The sequence below is a fragment of the Orbicella faveolata genome, unplaced genomic scaffold (genome assembly GCF_042242905.1).
Source record: "Orbicella faveolata isolate gen_17 unplaced genomic scaffold, um_ofav_v1 contig_2, whole genome shotgun sequence".
Lineage (NCBI taxonomy): Eukaryota > Metazoa > Cnidaria > Anthozoa > Scleractinia > Merulinidae > Orbicella > Orbicella faveolata.
The window spans coordinates 16,658,739-16,668,704 of record NW_028301547.1 but is presented as its reverse complement, the minus strand read 5'-3'; the positions used below and the strand labels follow the sequence as shown (position 1 = coordinate 16,668,704).

Below are 9,966 nucleotides of genomic sequence, written 5' to 3'. Positions count from 1 at the left end.
TTAGTCTGCTTAGGTAAATGAGACATTGCTACAACCGAGACACAAGGGACACGGAAAATTTAGATTCCATTACTGCCGCTTTTGTAGATGTAAGTTAACCAATTTTTTATGTGATAAACATATTTGTTTATTAAAAGCTGTGTGTGCTAGCTTTTTGTTGCATATAACATAAACTGTGGCAAATTTTGCTACCACATTGGTCTTTGGTATTGTGCATATTTCTGCTGTCCAATCATTACTGGCACACTAAACTTTGAACTGTAAACAAAATTTTTGTTGTGCCGTGTGCACAGTCAAACATGTTTCTCACAAAAACTGTTTGTGTAAACCTGGCTTTAAGTTATTTTTGAAATAAGAACCTTTACATTTTACAAGACAGCAATCATTGAACATTGGGATGTGTTTTAAGTTTTTCAATGTTGTTGTCTCATGTTTTGCATTATTTAACCCACATGTGGTACTTCTTTCCTAAAAACGACGTTTTTCTTGATATTCTATGACAAGCATGGCACCAATTTGTTGTGAATATTATCGGGTATCCAGGGCTCAAGGCTAACACTACTGCCAACTAGCCACACATTTAAGTTTTGAATAGTAGATTTTGCACTTTCACTAGCCATTGTGACAATCATGATGGAATGGAGTACTGGTCTACTGGATGAAAACAAAATTGAGAATTATCCTGACAAAGTAAAACTGAAGAGAATAGAAACTAATGAAAACAGGGAAACTATAAGTGGATTTCATGGAAATAATTGCCTTAATAAACATATGATAAATATTTAACTATTAAAGGGAGATAAAAGAAAATGGCAACACTGATAAAAGTACATCAGAGTTTGAACATAAGCATATTCAAGAAAAGCAGGATTCGTGTTTGTGGGAGTGAAATTTTCTTAGTGATTATTATTAACATTTTTGATGCAACAAGAAATGTTCAAGATTGACCACTCTTATAAAAAAGTCAGTGAAGCTGTGTATGAAAAAGGCTGGCTGGTGCAAAGTTAGTTTTGGCTAGTGACATGAGTCCTGTTAGTAGCCATTATGCCAGTGCACCAAGAGGTTAGTCTTGTGTCCTGGGTACTTTTGAAAATAAGATAACAAATTAACCTTGCAACATTTTAACATCTGTTTTGATAAGCACCTGAAAAATCTACAAGGCAGAGTAGTGCACATGGCAGTTATCAAATGCCCTGATTTCTCTTCAGTTTAGTTGTGTTGCTAGAAGTTAGGCATTCTGTAATTCAAGCAGTTTCTGAGTTTTGTATATCAATGAAAAGGAAGATGAGAAAATAATTTATTTGATACAGGGTGAGGTTTTCTGTTGTGAATTGAGTTCCAAAAATACTTTAAGGGCCATAATCTCCTTTACCCAGCCCACACACATGTAGTATTATGCAATTGTCAGTTGCCCAAGTTTAACTGTCACTAGTTCTAGAGCCTCCTGGAAGATGTCTACTCCCATTTGACTTGATTATCTTAAGGGATCTAGCCTTTCCAATACAAATGACTGCACTGAATCATGTTGTACCAGGTCAATTTCTTCAACTACAACATTGTTATCACTGCCCAATGGAGTTGGACCATCAGGATCATCACCATAGTATTCAAAATCATATGACTTTCCATTTGAAAGGGGGTTTTCAGGCTGCATCATATGATTAAGCCACATTTGGTATGGCAACCAGTTTTTTTTTCTGTTCTTACATTTTGGTGGTTGAAAGCTTCAGTGAACTGGCAAAGAGCAAGGTTTATCCTTGGTTGAAAAACTAAGTGTAAGGTGGAAAGATGCACTGAATTATCAGTGTCCAGGATGCCTGACAATTCCATACTACAAAAAGTGTAAAAGTACAAGTGGGAAGCACAACGGAAACATCCCTCCACAATCTTTCAATTCGTTGGTTGTGTTGATGGCCTTGCAGTGAAGCTGCCCCTCTCCTCTCTTCTAACCTGCTCCATTGTATCGCACACACCAACGTTTTCAACACCATGATCTACTCGTACTCTCGAAGGCCAAAATTCTCCGTCTCTCTTAACAGCATCCAGAAACAATTCACGACCTGTTGCTGCTTTATTGTTGGCACTACATTTCAAAAACATTATTCTTCGAGAAAATCCGTCTATACAGCCGAATTAGTATTTTCCATCGGATCAGAGAGTGATGTCCATCCAGATGCCAAAGCGAATTTACGCACCCCATCTCAAGACCGTATTTTGGGGATCTAAGTTTGCTAACCTTTCTCTTATTCTTCTCCGTTGAACCCGTAACCCAATGGACTTAAAGAAACCTGCAATGAAATTATATCCATACTCTTGAATGATTTCGGTTCCTTATCAGGTAAGCTGTTGAAACCCCTCATATCTTCTCAGCCATACTCTGTCAATCTTCTGTGAATTGTCCATCTCCAAACTCCAATCATCTTTGTTATCGTTGTCCAGATGAATCCTAGTCCTCAAAGTTCCTCGAGCACCTCAACAGGAATTTTAAGAAATGGTCTTCCATGACTCCAACTTCTGAGTCAAAATTCTCAAAAATTATTTCCGTTTTATCCAAGATGTCTGCAAGAAACTTAGGAAACTCAACTTCTAAATCTAGTTCTCCTTCGCCCGCCATGTTTTCAGTGCTCTCTAGTGCTCAGTTACTCTCGTTCCTGTTGGCCGCACTCGGCCCAGGAAGATTGCATCAATATTTGAGGTATTGGATTGAATCAATATTTGAGGTATTGGATTGAATCAATATTTTAGGTATTGGATTGCATCAATATTCGAGGTATTGGATTGAATCAATATTCCAGGTATTGGATTGAATCAATATTTTAGGTATTGGATTGAATCAATATTCCAGGTATTGGATTGAATCAATATTTTAGGTATTGGATTGAATCAATATTTTAGGTATTGGATTGAATCAATATTTTAGGTATTGGATTGAATCAATATTCCAGGTATTGGATTGAATCGTGAAAATTAAAAGACTGAATTGAACCAAAAATTTTATTTACCATTGGATTGAATGCCTTTTTCTATCTTTAAATAAAACCGTTATTTAAAGGATTAAACATACATTGCAAGGATTTAATTTTGCTACAAACGGCTTGCCATACATTTTCGAAAATTCTCTCCATTTGCGCGCATCTTTCGCCGTGACGTCATAATGGCCATGATCAGAGGGTCAGCCAAATCTGACGTGTTCACCTCTCCCTCCTGGCCTCTGCGGAGGAGAGAGCAACTGAACACGTAAGAACCACACATCACGTTCGCGCCGAAATTTGATTTTGTTGTGCTGACCTCTCGCACATGCGCAGACGGTATTCAGCCCTGTTTTGCTGTACGAGTTTGTTGTACGTGATCTGCGAAGATTCAGTGCTGCCTCACTCGTTTACAAGAAGAATGAAAGGCCTGCAAAGATATTTGATGGTGAGTAATATCCATTTTGTTCACAAGAATTATTGAAAACCGAGTGCGGCAACTGGCCGCGAAATTTTGACAGATCGAGTCATAATTTAGCAGCTGAACGATTTGAGGAAATTTTAAGAACTTCATACCGTAAGACATCTAAGCTTAATGCTATGTCTGGAAAAATGTAAAATATAGAATGTAGAAAAAAAATATATTAAAATGAACATGGACTTAAAAGAGACTCAAACATTGCCCGTGATCCGTGGCCTGCGTGCCGAGGCAAGAGCGAGAGCAAATCCGGCTACGTAAGGTTGTTCAGTCTCGAGGTCTCCACGTGCTGCGATAAATTATCGAATTAATGTCACAAGATTTCCTCGCGAAGCTTATCTATAAAAGAAGTGTTCATTCTCGTGAAAACTAGCCGAGGTATTCACGAAATGCCCCTGTTAGTATAAACGGCCAGTGTTGAAAATGAATCGTCAAGGAAAGATTTTAACCCAGTTCGCATTCCTGGTAACTGTTACCTGCTTCATGTACCCAAGTCTGCTCTTTAAGTCAATATGGGGAAGTTCTTCGCGATGGATCGATCTTAAACGTAACGAAACCTTAAAACTGCAATTGGGATCAAGTCCGGCGCCACATCTGAACCTGAACTGCGTTGAACCTTCTATTAATGACTTCCCGGGTGATTTTATGACTCAGGACCAGCGACTAAAGCATGGAGGTGTCGTTTGTCATATCCTTTTGGTAATTTACTTGTTCGTTGCGTTGGCCTTCGTTTGCGATGATTACTTCATTCCTTCCCTGAAAGAGATCACCACAAAGTTTCAGTTGACTAGTGATGTTGGTGGTACAACCCTTATGGCAGCTGGAAGCTCTGCCCCTGAGTTTTTCACCTCATTTATCGGCGTTTTTATCACAGAGAGTGACCTTGGCCTAGGAGCCATTGTGGGGTCTGCAGTATTTAATATGCTATTTGTTACAGCAGTCTGTGGTTTGTTTGCTGGGTGTGTGCTACAACTTACACCTTGGCCTCTGGTGCGTGACTGTGTATGTTACATTCTGGGTATCATAGCTCTGGTTGCAGTTACATATGACCAAGTTATTTACTGGTATGAGGGTGCTTTGCTAGTGAGCATGTACTTCCTTTATTTGGTTTTAATGTACTTTAATTCAAGCCTTGAAGGTTACTTAAATAGACTGAAAGGAGCTAAAGAAGGAGACCCTGATGTTGTAAACAATGAGAGAAGTAACAATGAAAAGAAACCCCTCCTGAAAAGCCATTATGAAGATGATGAAGAAAAATTAAATCTATTGGAAGAAGAAGTGCAAATTATTGATGGATGTGATAATTCACCATTTTCAGTGCCCCAGGGATTTGTCTCACGAGTCCTATGGATCTTAACTTTACCAATTTCTTGCTTGTTTTACATCACAATTCCTAACTGCTGTAGTAACAGATGGGAGAAGTGGTATCTCATCTCATTCTTTGTATCGGTGGTGTGGATTGCATTACTCACCTATGCCTTAGTTTGGATGGTGTTAACCATAGGCTTCACAATTGGAATCCCAGATGTTATAATGGGTCTCACATTCCTGGCTGCAGGGAATAGCACGGCTGATGGAATATCTAGTTTGATTGTTGCACGACAAGGAAATGGCGACATGGCTGTCGCCAATGCTGTAAGAAGCAATTTATTTGACATTTTACTGTGCCTTGGATTGCCCTGGTTAGTGAAGACAACAGTAGTGGACTTCGGTGGTTATATCCCTGTCAAGAGTGGCAGTATGATTTACTCATCACTTTTTCTCTTTGGCACTGTGTTTGTGGTAATATTTCTGTTAATGTTAAACAAGTGGTATTTAAACAAGTGCACTGGAATACTACTTCTTATTGTTTACTTAGCATTCATTTCAGTTGCGACTCTTTTAGACCTGAATATTTTGGGGGACTTTAACCTCCCACCATGTTAAACAGTATTTAGCACAAAAGAAGCTAACTAATACAGGGACCATAGCTTTATTTAGCTAAACCAGATAGAATGTCATGTTCCTGCTAAAGAGGAAAAAACGTGACAATGTTATAAATTTACTGCCACTGAACTTGTTTGGAAGATTTTGAGTGATTCTGATTTGTACAGTGGAACCCTGCCTTATGGCCACCCCATTTGTATGGCCACCTTGTTATTACAGCCACTTTGTTCTGGTCCAAACAAAAGCTCAGCCATTCATTTTCTTATGTAAAAAGCCCCTTTAATATGACCACCCTGTTAATACAACCAAATTTTTGTGGCCTGTTAGTGACTGGATTAACAGGGTTGCACTGTACAAATGTACATGTACATGCATTGTACTATAAACTTTTAATACCCTCCCCTGACCCACCCTGAAAATTAATCAAAATATAATTTTATTATCTCAGGTGCAATAATAATCCCTCCAAAATGTGTTATTCCAGAAAATAACCACACCTCTCACACAGAGGGTTTTTTGGTTAGACCCCTCCCCATCCCTCCGAAAATTCCAGTTCCACAATTTTGGCTTTTGAGACCCCTCACCCTCAATAACTCTCCTTGGGATGGTTATGAATATTTTCTGGAAGCACACAATGTATATGCCTATGGCTTACATTTACAACTGTACATGCAGATTTAGCTTTTAATGTTAATACCACATGCTTAGCTTCAGAGTGAAAAAAATTCAATTTTTGCTGTTCTCTCTAAAAATAAACCTTGAAGTATGAGCTTTCAGACGAAAAAGGAATTCAAAGACTAATTACTTGTATTTATCACGAAAATGGACACAGTTGTTTTCTTCTGGAAGTTAAAGGTTCTTGTTGATTGACAGCTAATTGTTGTTTTCCTAAAACTTTATTTTCACTGGATGGTCACACTCTGAAGTTTGAAATTTGGTAAGTTTAAGATTAACCTTATCTCCAACAAAAGCATGTTGGGAAATTGGACAAATACAATGTATTCTAGAAATTAATTCGTTGGGAGTCATTTCTGTGCAGTCACTCCATACTTGTGACAACAATTTTGAAGATGTTATATATAACTTTAATTTTGAATGCAGTGGAACAAAGGAAAACCACAACATGTTTTTTAAATGTGATTTCCAGTCCATACTGTGCAATCTCAGCCCCCTAATGTTTATAAACAGTAGAAGTCTCACTCGATGGAATGCGAATCGATGTTATTCATTACAAACCACATACCTTATCTTTGAGGCCTTTCAAATTGTTTTTCCAATAGCTTCATTGAATTTTTACAGCTGCAAAGTTGTTTCATTAAGTGATATGAGAAAGAATGAAGCAAAAAGCTTCGCATCATAATGGTGGTTGACATGAAACTTTGAATTTACTTCATGTAAGTTGTTGCAAAATGTTTACATTTTGTGATGTCTTACATGAAACAAAACAAAATTCGTAAACAAACTCTTGAGAGTGCACAATACGGACTGGAAATCATCTTTAGGCATTTGAGTTCCTGACCTCGAAAAAAAAAAAAAATCCCCCCCCCCCCCAAAACAAATTATGCTGAGTTGGACCTCAAAAAGGTGGTTTATACATGTACCTTCCAGTTTAGACTTACGGAAAATTCAATAATTCAGAGAGCTAATTCAAGAGTTGTAAGGCAGCCTTAACAGATATAGGGTTTAAGGTATCTGCAGGCGATGTACATGTAATCATGAGGTACCATGCAACATTTGCCGGCACAGGGATTTTTTTTTTCAGTTGAATCAGTGTTCAAGTCTGAGTCAGATGGATCTATAAACAAAAAGCACTTAATGACTCAGGTCCTGAGGGAAACAGTTAAGTTTGTTTCCTGAGAAGCTCTGTACTTTTCGAAAGCCTTCGATAAAGTCCCACAACAACGCTTACTAATGAAGCTGGAGCGTCATGGTATCCATGGTAACCTCTTATCTTGGATGGAATCCTTTCTCACTAAGAGGGTTCAAACTGTCATCTGTGAGGGTGCAACATCTACCTCCTCCCCAGTGACTTTGGGTGTACCACAAGGATCAGTACTAGGCCCGCTGTTGTTCCTAACATACATCAATGACTTGCCAAATGGTCTAACCTCTACAGTAAAGCTGTTTGCCGATGACACCCTTTTGTACGGAGTGGTGGTTGAAGACTCAGATTGCGAAAATCTCCAAGACGACCTCAATAAACTAGAAACCTGGCAACATAAGTGGCAGATGCAATTTAACCCTTCTAAATGCAACATCATCTGTATTTCAAATAAGCAATGTCCTCCCCAGCGGTCATATTTGTTCTGTGGGTCCAAACTTGAGCAAGTAGATTCTGCATCGTACCTAGGAATTGCCGTTAACAGTAAATTAAGGTGGTCTGACCATATCTCATCTATATCAAGCAAGGCGAGTCGATCCTTGGGGGTGATAAAGAGAAATCTCTGGAACTGCCCCAGGAAAGTACGCGAAACGGCCTACACCAGCATCGTCCGACCCAAATTGGAGTACGCAAGTGCCTCGTGGGACCCACATTACAAAAAAGATATTTCAACCCTGGAGAGAGTTCAAAGGAAAGCTGCTCGTTTTTGCCTTCAAAACTTCAACAACACAGCAAGCGTGACAGACATGCTATCTGACTTGAAATGGGACACATTAGAAACAAGACGAAAGAAAAACAGACTGACTCTAATGTACAAACTTAGTCATAACTTAATGGACATAACCACAGAAAATCACTTAATATTAAACAGTGAAAAAAGAACACGCAACAGCCATGCTTTTAAGTATAGGATGCCAAAAGTATCTAAGGACGTTTTTAAGTTTTCTTTTTTTCCTAGATCAATAACAGAGTGGAACCTACTGCCCGCTGACTTAGTAAATTGCAAGTCATTATCTGATTTTAAGTTAAATTTAGGAAAACATGTGAAATGAGTAAAGTAAATTGTACTTAAGAATTATTTTGTAATTATCCTTTTTGTCTAGCTTATGCATATGTGCATATATGTTTGGTACAGTTGATGTGATGTCTTGCGGGACTTTATCAACTAAATAAATGTAGATGTAGATGTACTTGAGAAACATGGAGACATGTGGGAAGCAAAATGAATGGTTCCCCAAGGGACCAGCCAATAAGTGTTTAACATTATATAGCATAACAAATACATGAAAATAATTGACATGCAAAAGCGGTTGGTGGTCACAGAGGGTAAGAGGGCACTGTTACACTCTGACATCATAGATTTTGCAGTGTTACCTACCCAGAGGCCTTTGGGAGGAAAAAGTTTTATTGTTAAGTGCCATGTGACCTGGAAAAAAGCCAATGAGAGCGTGTCATGTTGTTGGGGAAACAAATTTCTACTATATAATAATAACTTTTAGGTAGTTTCAAAAATAGGAACTAAGAATATAATATCCAGATAAGATCAATGCAATCACAAGGTTTTATTTTGTGTAATGACCAAAGGTTTGTAAATTAATTTTATGTGTTCATATGTTTTCAATTAAGGATGGCTTAAAGCACAGATAGAGTGATTTGTTATGAATATTATTATTATGTGTGTTAATAATTAGTATCCTCAGTTTTAGGCATATAGAATTCTGTAATTAAATTATTTTTGGAAACCTCTGATCACAAAGTTAAAGTTCTGTTTTTGTGGCTGGGTCTCCAACTGGGCAGGTTCAACCACAGGGGGCTTGGACGTCAAATAAGTTATGCTAATTTACACTGGGTTTTTAACATTGGGTTTTTCCACTCACCGAAGTTTCAGCCTCTAAACTGCCTGCTGTCCTGAAGAAATTTGTCTCGAAAGAAGGCCAAAATTTGACTTTGGATGCCGCCATTTTGAAACTGTACTTGGCAGCCAGGCCATGTTTATGTGACGTTATTTGATCCAGCTTGAAATTGGTGGGAACCAGAAAAACCTGCAACTGACTTGGCATCCTTCACAAGGTCAGAAAAATTCATTCCTTTCTAACCAATTACCCAATTCACTATCTTCACTGCTATCATTTGGGGTGTTTGGAGCATGTTCGCCTTGAAATGATATGGCTCAAGAGCAGCCATAACCAGTAGATTGGTAGTTTGTCAGAAATCCCTTGGACAGAATGATGTCATGAAAATGTGGCCAGGCTGCTGAATACTGTTCAAAATGTTGGCAACGATGTCAAATTTTGGGCTTCTTTGGAGACGAATTTCATAAGGAAAATCTGCACTTTAGAGGCCGAAACTTCAGTGAGTAGCTAAACGTAGTGCAAGATTTTTATTTGCGTTGACCAAAAAAATATGTTTTTTGGAGTGATCTTCTCCTTTAAAGTCTGCATCGAGGCAAATTAATTGTCTCATCTAGTGAAAGCTTATCCTGGTTTTTGGTGGTATTGGTACTTACATTGTATTACTCCCTGGTTTTACATAATTCGTTGCTACCCATTTATATTCTGGGGTAAAGAAAGCCACTGTGAGAGTGAAGTGCCTGTAAATCCCAGTTTGAATAACAGTTGATGAAAGGGCTGACTTACATGGTACGACTTGCCTCATGTGACAAAGTTGTACTGAGTAAATTGGCCCCTAACAGTACTGCAGTCTAAAGTTTG

General features: G+C 38.3%; 1 pseudogene; it reads left to right on the top strand.

The window, feature by feature from the left end:
- The first annotated feature begins 3,416 nt into the window (after positions 1-3,416).
- LOC110049598 (sodium/potassium/calcium exchanger 3 pseudogene) lies at positions 3,417-9,011 on the top strand (annotated as a pseudogene).
- The last annotated feature ends 955 nt before the right edge of the window (positions 9,012-9,966 follow it).